General features: G+C 55.1%; 1 protein-coding gene across 12 annotated transcripts in view; it reads right to left on the reverse strand.

The window, feature by feature from the left end:
* MYOCD (myocardin) overlaps window positions 1–11,239 on the reverse strand; it is a 221,325-nt gene extending 210,086 nt beyond the window's left edge. For all 12 annotated transcript variants that reach the window (XM_040649548.2, XM_015295170.4, XM_040649539.2 and 9 more), the window contains exon 1: window positions 10,945–11,239. The gene's annotated coding sequence lies outside the window, so the exon portion shown is untranslated. The remainder of the gene's footprint in view (window positions 1–10,944) is intronic.
* Between the last annotated feature and the right edge of the window lie 9,437 nt (window positions 11,240–20,676).

The following is a 20,676-nucleotide window of genomic DNA, read 5'->3' on the forward strand; positions in this document are numbered from 1 at the left end:
AGAAGTGAGAAACTGTAGAAAACTGATAAGGAAAGCCAAGAGCTGAGGACAGTGTATGTGTTGCAAACCTGAAGCCGATGAGAAGCAATTTCTCAGTACAAAAGGAATAAATATAGCTCTTCTGAAGTTGTTGTTTGTGTTAGTCTGTCTCCGGATGGAGGCACTAGAACAGTCAACAGCAACAGAGGAAAGCTGATGTTTGCCAGTGTTTGTGGAGCTTTTGGCTGAGCCATATCCTGGCAGGCCAGTCAGCCTGGCATCAGCTCTGGGCCATCACCTCTGAAGGCTGCCATAGCATGCAGCGGGTGGAGACTTCAGCTGAACAAATACAGTGAATGCTAATTCACATAGACTTATGGAAAACAGGACTTGTCAGACAAAGATTCATCTTTTTCGTGAAATTACAAGTTTGATTGATAAAAATAATATTGGTGGTGTAATATACTTAGACTTCTGCAAGGCAATTGACTTGGTACTGTATGACATTTTGATTAAGAAACTAGAACAATACACAATCAACATGGCACATATTAAATAGATTAAAAGCTGGCTGGGTAACGTGTCTCAGAGGCAATAGTAAATGGGAACTCCTCACCCAGCAGGGGTGGATTTAGTGGAGTTCCCCAGGGGTCGGTTCTTGGCCCCGTGCTATTCAACATTTTTATCAATGATCTGAAAAAATATTAAATCATCTGTGGTAAAGTTTGCTGATGACACAGAGATTGTGAGACTGGCAAGTAGAGAAGAAGCCAGATCACTGATACAGAATGGCCTGCATTGCTGGTTAAACTGGGCACGAGCAGATTGTCGATATCGCCAAATATAGTCATACATCTTGGAACAAGAAGGCAGATTATGGTCATGCATACAAGGTCATGCATACAAGGTCATGCATACAAGGCAGGATGCTCTGTCCTGGGAAGTGGTGGCTGTGAAACCATGGGGGGGGGGGGGTTGGTAGAGCTGGGACTGCACCCTCCTCACACATGAAGGTGCCCCAAAAGCTGCAGCACATCTGGAGGAGCTGGAGGGGAAATCAGAGAAATTACATGCCCCTGCCTTTGGGTGCCTGTGCCAGCCAGCAGCTGGCTGTGCTGCTCACCAGGACATTGAGAGACTGGAAGAAGAGCCATGAAGATGGTTAAAGAGAACTGACCTTGCAATGAGAGACCTTGGGAGCTTAATCTACTCTGCTAGCCAAAAAGCAGGTTGTGGGGTATATGGACCACGTTTGTTTTCCCACAGAAGACTCTCCAACCTAGCAGTTAGAGTTCTTCTACAATCTGATGTCCAGAAGCTGAAGCTAGGTGAACTGGAAGTAGCAATGTGGCAAAGTATTACTGGCATACCAGCAGGGGTAATGAACCACTGCAAGAATTCACTTGGACACTGTGGGAATCTCCATCATTAGCAGATGTTACATCATGCTTGGTTGCTTACTGTGACTCAAGCAGGAGAAGATCAGGGCTCAGATTATACCTGGTAGCCAGAGTAGGTAATCACAACGATATCTGCAGTCCTCATAGTTCAAACAGCTCCAAAAAGGAACTTTGAAAAGAGTTTCATCACTACTGCGGACTGCCCGTACCTGCAGGTGGGACTGAGTCCTGCTGTTCCCTTTCAGTCAGACACCACCAATAGCAAAAGCTCCAACGTAACATTTCTTCTGACGACACATTCATCACACAAAATAAATAAACAAATAAGAAATCCTAGACGTGCAGTGAGCTTTAGAGCCAAAAGAAGTGAATTATTGCAGCAGATGAATTAAACCATGAAGCACAACAGAAGTGACCTCTCTTCTTCCCAAGACTTGCCCCTTAGGAGCACCTCTTGCCAGGAGCCTGCAAGCCGAGTGTGCTTTGAATTTGGTTCAGATGTGTTCAGATGTGCGGTGACCTGGTGGGACTGAGCTACTCGGTGGGCCCAGGGGTGCCCAGGGTCTCCAACACGAGAGGTCAGCTTTCAGAGGAGAAAAACAGTCTGAAAGTGAGGAGCTATGAATTTAGGAATGGATGGGCAGCTGGAAGGTGCACCTTGTGCTGAGCACTGGGTCCTTGGCACCTGGTGACTTCTATTCCCACCCAAACTCTTCTGATCTCACACCAGGGTGTCTGTAGCCTCTGTCTTACTTTGCCATTTGCCTCTTTAATCACTCTGGTTTTTCTTTCATTACTGCCCTTCTCCATCATTCTCCAAATTAACTTTTTTTTTTTTTTTGCAAAAATATCAAGCTTGTGTTCTTGACCATATTCCTTTTCAAACTCTTTTTTTCAATTCAAGTTTAACTCAGAACTGGGCTTCCTTACAAAGCTTGGCTCTGTGTGCTCCTGCTTGAGCTCCAGCCGCCCCTGATCCCAGGGCTCTGTGCTGGGGTCAGCCTGCTCTGGCACTCCCACACCTGGCTGAGGAGTGCTGTTCAGGAAGCAATTCTTCCTGCGCTAAGTAGATGTCTAAAGGAGGGCAGATCATTCTGGGGCCAATGCTTGGGTCACAGTCGCAGAAAAAAAAAAACTGAGGAAAAGTTGAAAGGGGAAAATCATGTTGGATACAAGGAAGAAGTCTTTTACAGAGACGGTGGTGAGGCGCTGGCACAGGTTGCCCAGAGATGTGGTGGGTGCCCTGTCCCTGGAGACACCCAAGGTCAGTCTGGACGGGCTCTGAGCACTGATGGAGCTGTGGGTGTCCCTGCTCATTGCAGGGGAGTTGGACGAGATGACCTTTAAAGGTCCATTCCGACTCAAAGGATTATATGATTCTATGATTCGCTATCTAGAAAAGCCAACTTCTGCACAAAGAGACTGTTGGCCAGGGACTGCCGTCACTTAAAGCCCCAACCCTGAAACAGCACATGGCATATGGAGCCAGAGGGAGCAGTGTGTGCCCTGTGACTGAAAACCTCTGGGTGCTGCTCCCAGTAAAGGCAGAGGAGTGCTGCTCCCAGGAGGAACGTGAGGACTTCAGAGCCTGTACCCCGCACAGACCACAGCATGGAGATGGTCACAGAGATAAGCATGGCCATGGGATCCCCACAGAGAATCAAATCTTGCTCCATTTCACTGGGGCTTCAAGAACTCTGAAGAATGGGTGGAAACGGGCAGCTCGCAGAACAGTCCATGGAGGTTCATTATCCATGCTGCAGTAACAAAGCAGAGGAGCAGGGGAGGAGAACCAGCTCCTGGAGCCCAGCATATCTGCTTGGCCCTCATCCTGCCTGCATGAGCCCCTTGCCTGCTGCTCAGCTGTGGGGAAGGGGCAGGAAGAAATGGGCACCTCTCGCCTTCCCGGGGCAAGGCCAGGCTCACCCACAGCTTCCCCACTGCTGTTCCCAACAGAGAGAGCAGCTTTGGTTTGCTCCAGCTGCCTATGTGCCAACATCAAACATGTTTTACAACTGACCTGCAAAGAATGTGTGTCACTGAAGAGGATATGTAGCTCTGGAGAACATAAAACACAGCTGTGCTGTTTAATTGTATCTCATCCACCCGATCGGAATAACAGGCGAAGATGATCTAAGGGAGATAACTCTACTGAGTGTGTTAGGAACAGCTCCGCTACCTTCGCCAGTGGAAGATTCTTATAAATTCACTCCTCCTGCCATCCTTTTGCAAAGGGTCAGGAGATGTACTGACAATAGCAGCATGCAAATATTTCTGAACTTGGCCACACGCTGAGCAAACACTCTGGATAGCTTCACGAGTAGATTAAAATGCCAGATCAGCGAGCAGTGGTGCACTTTAAATACGCTCACTAATTTATTAAGTTTATTCTTAGCAAGCTTGCAGACTTCAGAAAGTTAAATTTCTCAGTGACAAATGGCTTGGATGCTGGGCAGCCAGAGCAGTCAGATGGCCCCGGAGAAGGCAAAGCAGAGGAGCAGATACCACCGAGCGTTCTGTAGGGGTGAAAATTCCCAACGGAAGGGCCTGCATGGGCTTATTGTCAAGTCTGCTCTACAAAGAGCACAAAACCAGGGCTCTTGGCACATCCTACTCTTCTCCAAAGAGCTGCTGCCTCCCACTCTGGGCTTAGACATCCCTTATCTCCTTCTCTAGGCCTGGCTGTGTGCTGTGGGTTAGCTGCTGGGTGCACCAGACCTTGGGGCACCCTTTGTGTCCCGGCTGCACCAGCAGTCCCTTGTGTTCCAGGAGCTCCAGTCATCCCAGAGGGTCGCCTCCTGCAGCAGGGGTGCACCAGCCTTGTGGAGGTGTCCCCAGTGGGACACAGCAATTACCAGAATCTCCAGCTGGCAGCCCAGCACCACGGCTGTGTCAGCTCTCTGCAGCCCTGCAAACCTGGGGCAGAATCTGGAGTAGCAGAGTTTCCCTAGGAGGAAACCAAGGCCAACACTGCTCTAGAGATATTTATTTTTAGGATCCTTGTTCAGCTTGAACCAAGGAGTGTGTTTGCAAACCTTTCTGAAAGGCTGTGTGTCTGACTTTCACTGTCACACTTCCCTGAATGCAAAGCGTGATGGCTCTGGGCTGACACGGAGACACAGTCCATCACTCAGCAGCAACGTCCAAGCCCTGGGACCCTGGTAGGAGTGCAGTGACACCAGGTGACACATGGACATGACACCACACCTGCCAGGGGGCCCTGAGGCTGCTGCACACAGCAGTTGTGCACCTCCTTCACTGCTCACTGCTAAAGAGAGGACGAAATGGTTTTGCTGCAGGAAAGCAGCAGAGCAGGAAGGGGACACTCACAGCCCCAGGATCGCCAGCTGCTCTGCATGACTGGACAGTGGAGCACAGTGGGACACAGGCCGGGGGCCACCTGATGGATCAACCCTAGAGAAACAGCGAGGAGCAACGGCACGAGGATGTGCAAGCAACTGCACGAAGGACTTGTCAAACTCAACCACCACCCGAAGGACCACTTCTGCTGTTTGAACCCCACTTAGCAGCTCGGCGTTCAGTGAGCCTTTCTGGACCAGACACACCCCAGGCGATGGGGCGGCCTCCGGGGATGGAGCTGTTTGTGAGCGCTGAACCCGGCGACTCCAAGCAGCACGCTGGGACAGCTCCTCGCGCGGCGATGACAGCCGCTGGTGGAGATGCCTACGTGCTGTTTGTGGAGCAGAAATGAGACGCTGTGAGTTTTCCAGGGACAGAACGCAGCGGGGCCCTTTGAGCTGGGGCTCACAGCTCCGCGAGGCTGTTTCACAGCCTTTGCCACATCTCTGGGGAGTTATTATTCATCGTCTTGCTTCAGAATGGAGTCGAGCCTCCACTGCTAGCGCTGGGAGCAAAAAGACTTTCCCAGGAACGTTTCCTAAGAGGAGACCAAATCCCACACGGCACTGCAACCCTCCAACAACTGCGCACGCTGTTATTGTTACTTGCACTGCACAACGAGCTGCCGGACCCGTGGCACGACGCGCTGCTGCGGGTGGTTAAACAAACTCCATATGCCCCGTCCAGCAGCTGGCTGGCCGATGTCAGAGCCCTGTGAAATGACCTGCTCTGACAGCACTTCTCCTGGTGATCCGCTTTGATTTATGGCCTTTGCCTGCCGTGCAGATAGGGAACAACACACACACATGTACCGAGGCTGGATCTGCACCATGTGCTCTCTTCAGCTCCTTCATCCCCACATCCCTCTGCACAGCAGCTAGTTCCTCTAGGAGTGCCTTGAATCAGACTCCTACAGTGAGATGCTCAGCCCAGCTTCCTGATGCTTTGCTCTTCCTCAGCTGCAGTTTTGCTCCCAGGAATGCAGGAAAGCTGCAAAACTCTGTCAGTTTGGGAGTAATGCTTTGCAACGTGTTGTGGGAATGCTGCCAGCCCATGGCTCAGAGACTCATCCTAAGAGCAGAGATGCCCCCCTGGTAAGGTCGTACCAGACTGCCATCCTCAACAGGTCACAGCCTCTGTGCTTTCTTCCCCACCACTGGCTACAGCAACACATGGAGCAGAAGGCCCTGGGAGGCTTGAAGTAAAATGGTAGGGTAAATCCAGCTGTGCTCTTAATGGGACTGGTAGAGCATGAAGAGAGAAGCTAATGGGATGGGCAATGCCCACAGGGTCACAGAGTGCCCCTCTGCCTCCAGAGCAGAGCCTGTGGGCATTTCCCATGGTGAGAAACCTCCCCGGCTGCATGCTCAGTGCTGGGCACAGCAGTGGGAGCCCATGAGGATCAATGCAGAGCTGATCAGGGCCCACACCTGTCCTGGGACTCCGGGCACCATCACAGAGCAGCCCCAGGGAGAAGGCCCAGAACGGGCTGGCCATGGGGTGCCCATGTCTGTCACAGCCTCCTGATGAGGTCAGCAGCCAGGAAGGCCCTGGGGACAGCTGATAAGCCCTCAGTGTCTGCTCCAGCAGTGCCCATGCGAGCTGGGTGTATTTTTGGCTTGAGGTTGGGTCATAAATCAATATGAGTCAGAAAATGCAGTTAAGACAGAGTTACATACCCTGCCCTGGGGCCTTCTCTAGGCCAAGGCCAACAGCCCCGAGCTGCTGGCTGCTGTGTGCCCAGGACATGGGCACAATGGACACAGGCAGGTCCCAGGTGCAGGTATATGGCAGATGAAGCAACCTGCCTGGACAGTGGGATGCACTGAGACCCACCATCAGCTGCAGGCAGGTGAAGAAGGGCTGGGCCATCACAGGGCCACCAACAACTCTGCCTCAAAGTAGAGGTGCTTCTACAGCAGAGACAGAGCATGGAGGAAGACTGTGGGTTGCAGACTTGCTAAGGAAATCACCCTGGATCACCTCAGGCAAAACAAAAAAAAATAGGAATTTGCCTCCTGTCCCCTTCCAGAAATGTCCCTCATGTAACTCACCACAGCAGTGCTATTGTGAGTCTGCAGAACAGCTGCACATCACACGAAGGAGTCAGACACAGTGCCCTGATGTGCTCTTCTCCCTGCTCCCCTGCTATAATCTTACTGCTCCTCTCCAGTCTTCCCACACAGGGATAAAGAACTGAGCAAGATCTCTGCACCCAATGCACCCACCAGCTCCTAGGACTGGCATGAGTCCTTCAGAAGAAATCTCCTATCCCACACGTCTGCCTTCCCGTAGACCCTGAGACCAGGGGAAGGAAGCAGGCAGAAAAGATGCACTTTGGGGACTTCCAAAATGACAGCCTTATCTGTGCAGTGCTCACATCCTAGGAGCCAGGCAGGGGCTGGAGGAGCCCAAAGTGGAGGAACTGGGGGACAGGCAAGCACTGGTGCCTCCGCTCTGCTGGGTGCGAGGCTCTCAGCCATGCTGCAGCACAGCTGTGCTGTGGGCCGCAGGAGCAGGGAGCACTGAGCTAACACTGTGTGTCGGGTCCCCAGGCCCTGCTGACCGAAGAGCTCAGCCAAAGCAGCTGGGCTCTGGCCTGGCACATGGCACTAAGATGACTTGGCAGTGTGGTACCCAGCCCTGGTACCTCGCAGGGTCTCCTGACTGGCTCCCAAGCTGCTGAGCACCTCCACCAGGGCCTGATGTGCAGTTGCCACCCCTCTGTTGATGCAGCACAGGGTACCACTGGCCTTCCAGCCTCCAAGCGCACACTGCTGGCTCATGTCAGATTTTTGTCTGCCAGAACCCCCAAGTCCTTCTCTGCAGGGCTGCTCTCAAGGAGATCTTCTCCCAGTCTGCACACATAACTGGGATTGCTCTGACCCAACTGCAGTGCCCTGCACTTGGCCTTGTTGAACCTCATTAGGTTCATGTGGGCCCACTTTTCAAGCCCGTCCATATCCCTCTGGATGCCATCCCTTCCTCCTGTTGTATCAACTGCACCACTCAGCTCGGTGTCATCAACTAGCTTTGCTCCTCTCCAATAACAAGTGAGAAGGCCAAGAAATAAAGCAGGTACATTCCGGGAATGCTGCAGAAGCAAACACTGCATGAATCACATCAGGCAGCGTCTTCTTCCCAAAAGACATGCCTGTCCCCCCGGGGAGGCAGCCTTCCTCTGAAGCTCAGGCCCCGGAGAGGAGGACAGGCTCTGCAGGAGGACAGGTGTCCGTGGAGTGGGGGAGCAGGGTAAGCACCAGGCAGAGGGAGGCTGTGCTTCAGCAACGGCACACAAAGAGCCACGCAGTGTTCCCTGGCCCCCTTCCCTGCCTGCACCCCCCTCTGCCAATGACCTCAGCTGTGAGCCCACCCTCACCAAGAGAACACTTGGATGCCATAACCCATCAGCCTCGATACTGAAATGTCTCTGACACAGGAGCCTGAATGCCAGCAGGCTTAATGCAGCCATATACAAAACAGAGTGCCCAAAGAAAAGCATCAACGTGACAAGGTTGCAGGAAGAGACACAGTTCAGTAGGAGCGCCGGACACGGCACTGTGGCCTGGAGAGCAAATACAGCACAGAGAGGTCTGGGATTATTAGAGTGGTCGTCAGTGGATGCCTACACAACAGGAGGGATGCTGGAAAACGGAAACAGGGTCAGAGAGACAAAGAGAATGGGGCTGGCCTCCCGTTCACCCCATTATGTGCAGCTCTGCAGCCACCAGCACAGCGCTGCAGACAGGTTGGTGTACCGGGGGACACCTTTATTTGGAGATGGGGGTGAGCATGAGAGGGCCCATCTCCTCCTTCCCATCTCGTGGGGCCGTGCCAGCCCAGTGAGGTCCCTGCTGGTTTCCTCTTGGCTGCGAGGCTGTGAGCGCACTGCAGAGCCGTGCCAGGCTTTTAACGTGCGCACAACGCCTGCACAGCAGGACGGGGCCGGCCTCCAGCCCCAGCTGCCATAAAACGGGAAATAAGGGAATTGGAGCGAGACCGCAGCGACCACCGAGCAGCCGCCACTGAAGGGCTGGGGCACCCTCCTCCTGCAAGACAGAGATGCATCGCCCCACGCTGCCGCAGCAAAAGCATGCGTGGACCACGAGAGGAGAAGGATCAGCACAAGGAGGAGGGGGAGGAGGAGGCGGCTCAGTCTCACCAGGCTCTGCCCTCTCCGAACGCCGGCAGGGAGCAGGGCAGCCCCTCCGTGCCCCGCAGCAGCCGGCGCAGCCCCCGCTCACAGCGCTGTGCAGTTTTCTGCTCGTTACAAGTTTTATGAAAAGCTGTTGGCAAAAATGCACGTTTTCTTTGGCTGCATTTTGCACGGATCTGGCAAAAATGTAACGTTAGTGTCTCCCCTTGAGAGAATTTTATTGAGTGGAACAAAGTTGGATATTTTTAGCTACCCATTGTTAGCTGAAGAACAAAGCCATAACTAAGATATTTTGTCTCTTACACTGAAACGGGACTATCAGACAAATCCATGTACAGTCATATGTGGCTGCCCATTCAGATGGAGCAGAAAAGAAAACCTATTTTTAGCTCGATGCTCCACACAACACCCGCATCGCCCCTCCCTGCGCCTGGACCACCGCAGCCCGGGGCAGAGTGGCACTCGGAAGGGGCTGTGGGGCCTTTTGCCACCCCTCGGGCCACCTGACAGCTGACCTTTGTGGGACAGATCACGTCATACCCTTCTAAAACAAATTTCTTTCATCCATTTTTCTCCTATTTTTATTCTTTATACGCAGAGGTGGGCTTTACCCGTAGGCAACAGGGAAAAGTTGACCGGGATGCAGACGGGTTGCAGCAGAGCAGTGGCTGTAACAGCACAGAAGCCCCAACCCTCAGCTCTTTCCCCAACACCTGCAGACCCCTCAAGAGTGATAGGGGCCTGTGGGCAGCACTGCAGGGAGTGGAGAGATGGGCACAGCACAGGGATGGATGGGCACAGAGCAGCATGGGCACAGCACAGGGATGGATACACAGCAGAGGTGGATGGACAGCACAGGGATGGATGCAGTGCAGGGCTGGAGACAGTGCAGGGATGGCACAGCACAGGATGGGCACAGCATAGTACAGGCACAGCATAGGGATGGGCACAGTGCAGGGATGGATACAGTGCAACATGGGCAAAGTGCAGGGATGGGCATAGCACAGGGAGGGATGAGCACAGTGCGGGACAGGCAGAGAGCAGGGATGGATGGGCTACAGCACAGGGATGGCACAGTACAGGACTATCACAGCAAAGGGATGGATGGGCACAGCACAGGGATGGCCAAAGTGCAGGGATGGGCACAGCACAGGAATGGATGGTGGAGGGACACAGCACAGGACAGGCACAAGGCAAGGATGGGCACAGCATAGGGATGGAAAAAGCGCAGGGACGGGCACAGTGCAAGGAAGGATGGACACAGTGCAGGGATGGGTGGGCACAGCACACCATGAGTGAAGTGCAGGGATGGGAAGAGCACAGGGATGGATACAGCATAGGGATGGGTGGGCACAGCGCAGGGATGGATACGGCACAGGGATGGACAGCACTGCTGTGCTCCGCACAGCCCCGCTGCGTTGGGACCCTGCCCTGCTGCCAAGGCAACTCCCGAAAGCATTAACCCTGCAGCAGCAGGAGCCCCGCGCGAGGCCAGCAAACCTCCCCGGAGCGCTTTTGCAGCTCAACAAACGAGACGAACCGTTTATGTCAGGGCGCATTTTGCAATGCATTCATTTAAAAAGAAACAAAGCCGTCCATAAACGCCCCGGATTTTGAAGCGTGAGCGATGCCGGGAGCTTTTACTAAACAGTTTCTGCGGGTCGCACTGATGAGTCACAGTGAATTGGCACTAAGCGGCCGGTGCAGCCGGCCTGACCCTGCACGCAGCCCCGCCGCCGAAGCAGAAGCACGAGGAGCAGGAGCCGGGAGGGATGCAGAGGGGCTGAGCGCTCGAGAACCCTTCCGAGCGGCTTCCAAACGGCCGCCGGGCACTCACGTGGCCCTTCCCCATCATCCTCCCTTTGCAAAGATGCATCCTCTCCTCGCCGTGCAGCGGTGCGGGGCTGCCAGGTGCGCGCGGCCCCACCGCCCAACAGCCCCCGAGAAGCAGCGGGAGCGCGCCCGGCGGGGTGGGAGTGCCGTGTGTCGGCCGAACTGTGAGCAAGCAGCCGGAGCGCAGAAAGACGTGGAGTAGGAAACGCAAATTACCTGCGAACTTTTCAGCTGAGCTACAGTGTCCGGGAGGAGATGCGGCTTTTGGGGCTCCTTGCTTCCTCCGCGGGTTAGGGCCGCTTTTATCAGGGAGCAGTGATTGTTTTTATAAACTCGCAGAGCACAGTAAGAACCGGTTTAAAATAGAGTGAAAGGAGCCGGTGCGGATGGAATTAGACAAACTCTGCGAGCCGCTTTTCCAAAAATAAATTAACTTCTTGCAGCCCGCGGTGCGGAGCGGGGAGGCCGGGGCTGCGGGGGGGGCTCACCTTGCCCGGCGCTGCCCGGGGGCGGGGAGGGGCCGGGAGCGGTCGGCCCGGGGCGGTGCGCGCTGCCCGGTCCCCGCTCTGCGCCCCGCGGACGGCCGCGGCCCCGACGCCGAGCGCGGGTGGGACCCCGCAGCGCCCCCCGGCTGCGCGGAGCGGCCCGGGAGCCCCGAGCCCCAGCCCGGCAGCGCGGCTTCGCCCCGACCCCGGCAAGAGTTAAGGAGGAGGAGGAGCCTCCGCCGCCCGGGCTCGGGGAGCAGCGGGAGCCGGGAGCTGCCGCCTGCCCCGCGGGCTCCGCCGCCTCCACCTGTCCCTCTGCCCGCGTCCCCGCCCGCCGCGCTGCTCTCGGGACGGCTGCGGGGTCGGCGCGCATCCCTGGAGCGAGGGCCGCCCGATCCCATCCCCACTCCCACGAGGAAACGCGGGTGCTCGGGGCAGCTCCTGGCCCCCATCGAACCGCACAGCACGCCGAGCTGGAAAGGATGGGCAGGGATCACCGAGTGCAGCCCCGATGGCTGAGAGCGGTGTCCCAGCGCGCCCTGAGCTCCGGCACCGGGCCGTGCCCACCGCCCTGTGGGGCACAACCTTTCCCTGACCCCCCGACCCCGCCCTGACGCAGCTCCGTGCCCTTCCGTCGGCCCTGTCGCTGTCCCCACGCTCAGCGTCCCTGCAGCCAACGCTGCCCCGCACCCCGCAGCCTCCCACGCCCACGGGAGCACCCGGCTGTGGCCGAGGGGCACCGAAGGAGGTTTTGGGAGGAGCACTGCAGGGGAAGGGGAAGGGGGTGCTGGCAGGCCCTGCTGCTGTATGCCCCAAGGGCACAGCCTCACCTCGGGAATTGCTCTTTATCACATTCTTTGCATCAGCAGATCCTAAAGCACTCGATTTCTCCAGGTCCTTGGGAGTGAAGAACCAGCAGCTGCCAGGTGCCCTTTACCTTCAACTTCCCTTCAAAGCCCCCCAAAACCACTTTCCCACCTTTCCTGGGCTCAGGCTTGCCTCGGCCATCCTACATGTCTGAGCACAGCTGCCCCAGGGCAGCATCTCTCCCCTACCCGAAGTCACGCTTTAACCTCAGCTGTCAGCAGGGAGCATCTTTCCACAGCAGCCCTTCTCACCGGCACTGAGCTGTGTTTTCCGAACATGGGAGCAGCCCAAGCAGCAGATTCTCTGCTCAGGCTGCATTTCCCCATAGCCCCAAGCCCGCAGTCCCCCCAGGGTCCCTGCCTATGCCCTCCCAACCACCCCACATATCCTCTCCCAGCAGCTTCCTCCCCTGAGATGAAGGTGTCCCCTCCCCCTCACGCTGTGTGTGCCATCACTGCTGGGGATGGCAGTGCCTGCAGTTCTCCACCCAAAACTTTACCTATCCAAAAAACAAAACAAAACAAAACAAAAAAACCCCACTCTTTTTCTGATACCAGCAGTTTGCTCCCTTGGAGAACCCTCCATGGATGTGTTTGTGTAGAGCCAGCAGTCCCTGTTCCATCCCCTCCAGGGCAGACAGGATGCTGCTCCCCGCTGCAGGGAAAATCCTTTTTCTTCTATTTATTTACATCTGGCTCGCTGTAAATTCACCCGCCTGTGAACCTGCAGCTCACACTAACAAATGGTGTTAAACCTTTTGGTGTGTGCAGCAGCCACTGATGGGCGGACGTACACTGTGGGGAGATCTCCCTCACCCTCCCACAAATCCTCATCTCCCTCTAGGTTTGTTCATATGGCATCAGGCAAGTGCAGCATTCTGCTCTTTGGCCACGGATACCATCAGCCTTCTAAGCAGTAGGGGCACACAGCTGAGCCACGTTCCACTTGGTGTCCACTGGGAAGCCCATTTCTGCAGAGCCCCCCCACGTCCCGGTGCCAGGGCTGCTCCTCCACAGGTAGATGAGGGTTCCTCCTCAGGAGATCCACCCCAGGTTTGGATGAGGCAGAACCAGGGCTCAGAAAGGGTTGTTTGGGAGCAGGAGGCTTTGGGGAGGGAAGCAAAGGGAAATGAGCATTTCAGAGCGGAGAGGGTGGTGTTTCTGTTCCAACTGGCAGTGCAGTAGCTGCACTGATTTAGACTGTTATCATTAGGGCTCAGAGTTAACAGACCATGATGTGCGGTGGAACAACACTTTCTCAGAGCTTTATTGCATTGCTGCATTGCTACAGGGGCCACTGGGCTCTCACTAGAAGCCCTTTGCAACACAAGATCCCCTTTGCAACCAGCTCTCAGGCAGGGCAAGATGGAAATGGGGCAGGGAAGGAAGGAGAGGCTGCAGTGGCTGCAGATCCATCCCACGGCAGCTGCACCACACGGCCACACCGCTTCTCCACCCCCAGCCCCCCTTCAGCAGCATGCTCAGTTTATTTTAGCCAGGGAGATGGAAGACGGAGAGCTGGAGGATCAGAGAGCTTCGGGGTGCGGGAGGGGGGCGGTGGGCCCGTGCCTTCAGCACGTGTGACATGCGCCTGGTGTCACTGAGCACAGGGCTGTGTGCGGCGTGATATACGAGCTGTGGGCTGCGGGCTGCAGCTGGAGGAGCTCGGGAGGTCCCTCTGTGGGGCACGTGGGCGGGCAGACCCCACGCTGGCTGCCGGACGGAGCTGCTGGGATGCAGCCAGCAACCGTGCAGAGCGCTTTTTTATCGCCTTTCTCATCCTCGATTGCTGGAAGGGTTAAACACCTCCACTGCCACCCTGCCTCGCCAGGATTCCAGCCCTGTCCTTGCCCCACACATTGCAGGTGCACAATGCGTGCACCCACATTCCTTGACTGCGTGGTGCAGGGAGCCCACTGCAGGTCCCGCAGGGCTCACAGTGCATGGCGCATCCCCACAGCGGGGAATCACCCCGAGCCTGCTGGAGAAGGAACAGCCCAATGCGTTCACCCCAGTGGAATAAAAGCCATGCAGAGCTGTGAGCTGAGGAGCACAGCAGCCACCTGTCAGCACGAGGTGGCCCCTGAGCAAGGAGATGTGGTGCCTCCTACCTGAGAGGTGCCTGCGTGTCTGTGGGGTGCAGGTGGGGTGCCCAGGCAGCACCCGGCTACTTCCAGCATGGCTCAGCACTGGTGCAGGAAATCTTGTGTTGCCTCGAGTGTATTTCAGCCTTGTGTGTGCAGGGAGGGTGATGGCGTCTGTGCAGAAAGGGCTGATTTGCACCAAATTCTGATGCATTACACACATGGCTCACTCAGAGCTCTGCAGCAAGGTGGGCCAGGGCACGTGCCACCCTGCTTCAACCTAAGCCCCCCCATCAGCCAGCATGGGGAGACTGGACAAAAAATCCACACCGGAACTGTTCCAGTGCTGCTGTGCCCTTCTGCTGTACCGCACCGAGCCCAGCCCCTGACCCGGTGTCAGGTGGATACAAGGACTGGAGACAGGGACGCCAGTCCAGGGGCAGCAGGAAGGGCTGAATGCAGCAGCCATGCCCTAAGCACGTGCAGCAGGCTCCCCAGCCCCTGCTCTGCCCCTTCCTGGGGACACAGGCACACCAAGGGAGCTGCAGCCATCCAGCCAGCCAACCCTGGGGATGCCTTCCTGCGCTGAGATGCTCTGTCCAAAGCCAGCAGTGCAGCTCAGCCACCTTCTGCGCTGATGGCACCCATGCACACACGGCCATGAAGGACATGGAGCCCCGGTGCTGCCATCCCCTGCACCGCTCCGGGGCTGCTGGCATCTGAAGGGATCCCACTGTTTGGCCTCAGCGCAGAGCTCAGGACCGGGGTGCGGGCAGCGCAGATGCAGCCAGAGATGCGCTCCCCACACTATTCTTAGGAAGGGTAAAGTTTATACAAGAAATTTAAGCTTTAAACCCAGGCACCATAAATAGTCTATTTTTCAAGGGCTGCAAGTCAGTTGTAGGCCGGCAGCCAGAGCCAAAATTTGGCAGCTGTCTTTGTTTAATGATTAATTAAAATGAGGTAACAAAACGAGACGTATCTATTAACGAGGGTATTTGCAGCGTCAGTAGACGATTCCAAATGGCTGATTTTTTTCCCCTTTTAATCTCCAAACCTCTCGTCAGGAAAACAAGCTCTTCCTCGGCGGCGGTGGGCAGGGCTGTGCCACGGCCCCTCACCCGGGAGCGGGAGGGGAGGGTGTGCAGGCACGGCTTTATCTTTATGGTCCTCTGCCTTTAAACAACGCGAACCCTCCACAGAAAGATTTTTCCAGCTTGGAGATTTTATTAGAACGTCAAGTAAACTTCAATGGAGAGACCCTTGGCTGTGACAGGGGAGGGGGGGGGGGGAGGTCTGAGCGTCGCTCCGGCCCTTCGCCCAGCACGGGGTGGTGGGTGCTGTAGAACAGGGACAGAAGCAAGAGTGCTGGAGGCAAGGGGGCACTTTCCACATTCTCTGCAAGAAAAATGGGGTCCAATACACATCCCCACCCTTCTCTGGGGGAGCAGCTCATGCTTTGGGTCAGCTGTCAGCAGGATCCAGCCCAGGCCCCTCAGGGAGACGTCCCCAGAGCATCAGTATGGGGAAGGCGCTCCCAGCCATCACCCAACGCCGGGGACGTTCCCAAGCTCTGAACACCCCCTGGGGCACACGGCCACCTTGCGTGGGGTGTCTGTGGCCAGAGGAGGGTTAACGCGTGCAGGGGGGTCCGGAGGCAGCTCCAGGGGGTGTGCAAAGCAGGTTCACCCTCCCCGGGGCTCCAAAGGCCTCACCACATGGGAAAGCACCCAAGTATGAGGAAAAGGGAAAAACATCCCAAAATAGTTTAGTCTTGTTTTCTGCGCTGAGACGCCCAGACAGGGTGGGAGTTCTGGTTGTGTCTGAGCTAAAAATTACAGTAAATAGCAAAGTGGCTGCAAAGCCCCACGTTCTGGATAAGAAGGACACGTGCAAACGCCGCCCGTCAGCGCGAGGACATTCTGGAGATGAAGGCCCATAAATAATTGAGGGGGGGATGTGGAGCTGTGCGAGGGGTGAGCCCCAAGAGCCTGCTGCAGTATGTCCTCTGCCCAGCGAGTCTGGGCTGGCAGTGAAGGGAAAATGTGGGGACTGCTGAGAGCACGGCCAGGACCCTGTGACCCCGTAAACATGGGCAGGACCCCGTGACTCCATAGCCATGGGTAGGATACTGTGTCCCCATATCCAAGGGCAGGACCCTGGTGTCCCCGTATCCACGGCCAGAACCCTGTAACCCCATACCCATGGGCAGGACCCTGCGTTCTCATACACATGGCCAGGACCCTGTAACCCCAAACCCATGGGCAGGACCCCGTGTTCCCATAAACAGGGGCAGGACCCTGTGACTCCATAGCCATGGGCAGGACCCTGTGTCCTCATACAAGGACTAAGGGGCGAGGAGCAGCCTGGCAGCAGGGAGATGCCGGCTCTGCCCGCTGGTCGGAGAACTCGCGGTCAGGACAGACCCACTCCGGGCTGTTTCGCTCTCTCCGCGCCAGCCCCCAGCCGCAGCTCAGCCGCTGGTGAAACGCTGTGCGAATCCCGGCGTTACGGGGCTCCCTCCAGGAGCAGAGAAGCGCTGCGGTCGGCCCGGGCACTGCACTGTGAGCAGCGCGCAGCGGAGGCGCGGTGCCGGCCGCCACCTATGGCCGGGCCCCGGCAGTGCAGCAGCGGGCGGGGGGACCGCTCCTCGCCCCGGGCCCAGGCCTGGCCGGGGAGTGGGGTCGGAGGAGGCTCTGTGATCGGGAGGGCTCCCGGCGCTCAGAGTTTGGGTGCTTCAGGAAGGTCTGGGAACAGAAGTGGGGCTCTGTTGACTCTTGGCGTTTAAGCTCGGTCTGCAGTCAGTCTCCCAGAATCGCGGCCCTGCTTGCCAGAAGCACACACTGGGGGTGACAGCAGTCCTGTGGTTGGGCATCAGTCTCGTCTTTGAGACCTGGCTGTGATGTGAAGCTGCCAGCCCCGGGGAGCTCATGCAGGCTGCTTACCATGGTGGGAAGGCGTTTCTCCACACAGCCTGTTGTTCTCCAATGGCCCCAGAAGCACACTGAGCCTTACCTGCCTTTGAGACGTGGCCCTGAGGAGCCCCCTGGTCTGGTTTCAGCGCGGTGAGGCTCAGCCCTGGGGCTGGCAGCTGGTCGCTTAAGCACGGTGCTGTCTCTGCGCAGCGTGATCGGACCCAGATCACTTCTCTGGTGGGACAAAACCAACCTCCCGGGTCATGCAGAAGGAGTGCAGACGTGTCGGGAGAAGGGAAAAGCAGAGCACAGCAATAAATCCTCCTAATTCAGAGGCAGGGGCTGCTCTCTGCGTGCCTGCAACTTGCCACATCCTGCAGCTGTCAGGGGAGGAGTTGAAGGAGAAGCTGGGCCAGGGAGCCCAGAAGGGATGGGCTGCCAAGGCTGGTATGAACCAGGCCCAAAGTTTGCAAGGAACAAGGAAGAGAGAAGAGGAGGAGGGAATGGTGAGGCTGAAGCTGAGCCTGCCTGCATGCTGTGCCCATGTGCTCCTGTATCTCTAGGCTTTTCTTAGCATATATCCTAGAGTTAAATCCCAGCCTGATTTCTGCTGTCTGTCCCTCTGAAGGCTCGCGTGACTCAAAGTCAGTGACAAATTGATGCTAAATGATGCTGGATATGTTTTCATGTGTTGTGGACAGAGGACAAAGAGGAAATTAGAAGGCAAAGGACCTTATTCCTCCTCGAAACAACAGAAATTGATTTAATTGACACTTTGATAGACAGAATTGAAAATAATCAAGAGCACCTGCTGCTGAGTGCAGGGTGTGTGCTTCCCCCTCACTGAAAGAGCAAAACCCACTATCCTCATGGCAGGGGTGACTGGGAGAGAGAGGTTTGCCTCTGCAGGGGCTCAGATCCATCCCCACATCTGCTCCTCTACCAAAAATAGGGCCTGGGGTCCGGATGAGATTACAGATAAGAAATGTAAACTCTTCTTTAATGAAACTCCCCAGGTTATACCTTGCTGTTCACCTTTGCTCCCTGAGATCACTCTAAATTCAGGTATTTCTGTGGCCCAAGGGATTTTTTTTCTCATTCCTCACTAGTTGCCTATATTTTCTCCTATATATTTTCTATCTCTTCGGAGATTTTACCAGCCAAGGCAGCCCTTGTGATGCCCAGTTCCAACCTGAGGGACTCTCCCTACAAGTATTTTCATTATTAGTGAGAAATAAGTGCTTTTTAGCAAAATGCCACTAATCTGTGGGATAAACCACCTGAAAGTTCGGCTCCTGAGGTACTGTGGGCATACCGAGCTAGAAATAATTCACCCTTATGTTGTCAATGCAGATCTACCTCAGCCATTTCAGTCCTAGCAGACTGATCCACCTGCTGGCTGTTGTGATGTTCTTCAGTGGCACGACTCTTGGGTACACGAGCATCTATGTGACATACCTTTACAGCCACGTTTTCCACAAGGGGCAGCAATACCTTTCCACAATGCAGTGACCCAGATGGGATTATCCCTGCAATGCCAGTTGTTCTGCCTCCATATCTGTAACCACACTCATAGAGGCAGTTGCCACCATCCAGGAGTCAGTGTAGAGGTAGAGCACTGCCAGTTCTCTCATTCAGCAGTGTGTGAAGCCAGCTGGGTGGCCTTCATTTCAGCAAATTGACTCGATTCACCTTCTTCAGCAGCTTCTGCAGCTCACTGTGTAGGACTCCATACAGCAGCCTTTCACCTCTGATGTTTTTCCACAATGTGACAGGACACATCAGTGAACAGGGCATATTTCTTTTCATTTTCTGGCAGTTTATTATATCCTAGAGACTCTTCAGCATGTGTCACCTCCTGTTCTGGTGATACTCCAAAATCTTTGCCTTTGGGCATGTCCATAATGACTTCTAAGTTTCCTGGATGACTGAGATTCCCTATTCAAGTCCATTGTGTAATCAGTGCGACCAACTTACTCTACATAGGATAAATTGCATGATTTTATGATTCTGTTCTGTAATTCAGCATTTGTGGTCAGACGGCTGGCAGAGCTGTTCCAGGTAACCCACTTGCTCCACCACTGCCTGCTTCCACAGTGATGCTCAGCTTCACACCCCACTGCGTTTTGGCAGGAGCTTGGGTTGACCGTGGCACCCCAGACTGCTGATGATCACTTGCAGGCAGCCCCCATTAACACTGCACATAGGAAGTTTGAGCTAGGAGTGACATGGGAAAAAGAGAGCATGCAGACAGGAAGCTGCAAGCCCATCCAGCCCTTCCCTGGTCAGGAGACAGGTTTGGATGTCTGTGGCCTCAACTAGAGCAGTGAGCAAGCTCTTAGCAGAGAGGTGGGGGTTCCTCCTCTGGCGGGTACTGCTGATTGCCATAGCAGTGCTGAACAGCAGCGTGCTCTCCTTGTGGGAGACACAGCCTTGCTCCGCTCTCAGCTCCTCAAGAGCTGTTGGATGTGCTCCTTGTGCCCTCCACAGCCAAGAAGAGCAGGGCAGAGTAGGGCCTCCTGCGTCCAGAGGATGCTGAAATAGCAAAAGCCATTTTCAGTCAATCCCTGTAGCAGCATGTAAATGGTTCTGAGAAATACAGAGATATCTGCAGCTTTAGCATCTCTTGGTGACTCCTGGGCCTTGCCGCCATCCAGGCAAAGCTCACTGCCCAAAGCACGCACAGATTGCAGCTCTTATTTCAGAGAAATAATGGATAGCTTTAAAATCCAGGAGTTAAAACTGTTCCCAACTTTCATGGTGCCATGCCCCAGATTTAAACACAAGATCTTTTGCAGCTGAACCAAGCACTGTGTCTGTAAGCCAAAAGATCATTTTTCCAGGAAATCAGAAGGACAACAGTTAGGCTGGCAAAATGTATGAGCCATTCATTTCCTCAATACTACAGGGGCTAAACTTTACTTCTCTGCAAACAAACCTGTAGGACTAGGACCACCCTCCCCCATACAAGGACTGAAGCTGTAAACGAAAAGCCATTTCCTTCTGAATCAGTCTTTGAAATCCCACCCCAGGATGTGAGCTGCTCAGAAAACACTGTAAGTGAAATTGCAAAGGACAGTCCTGCACTGTCCTGCTATGAACCTTAGAATGGAGAAGAGATCTCCTTCTGTGAGATCTCATGAGCCTGTTGAGGTGGTGCTGTGCTGCAGTTTTGCCTCTTTGCAGAATTTACTGGAATCACAGCTCTAAATACTGCATCGTGCACAGAGCCAAGCCAGTAAAGTTGGACAAAATTGCCAAGGAACCATTTGACTAAAAATACCACACAGTATCACTTGGTTACCTCATCAACCAAAGAAACACTGGCTGGAAATCCCATGCCAGCTGGTCAGAGCCCTAAGAAAGCTTTTCTGCTCCCCGGGGTGTAACAGAACTTGCTTTAGGTACAGAAAATGCGTTTGAGCAGAAAATCATTAACATGGGGAAGAAATGCAGGAGGGCAGGGCCGCACAGATACAGCGTGCACCTTTAGGAACCTCAGGTGTGTTTGGGAGGCAGTTTAGGAGCCAAACTGATGTCCTGCGTGGCTGCAGGAGCAGAGCAGAGCCAGAGCTGCGGGTGAGCTTCAGGCTGCAGG

The sequence above is a fragment of the Gallus gallus genome, chromosome 18 (assembly GCF_016699485.2).
Source record: "Gallus gallus isolate bGalGal1 chromosome 18, bGalGal1.mat.broiler.GRCg7b, whole genome shotgun sequence".
NCBI lineage: Eukaryota > Metazoa > Chordata > Aves > Galliformes > Phasianidae > Gallus > Gallus gallus.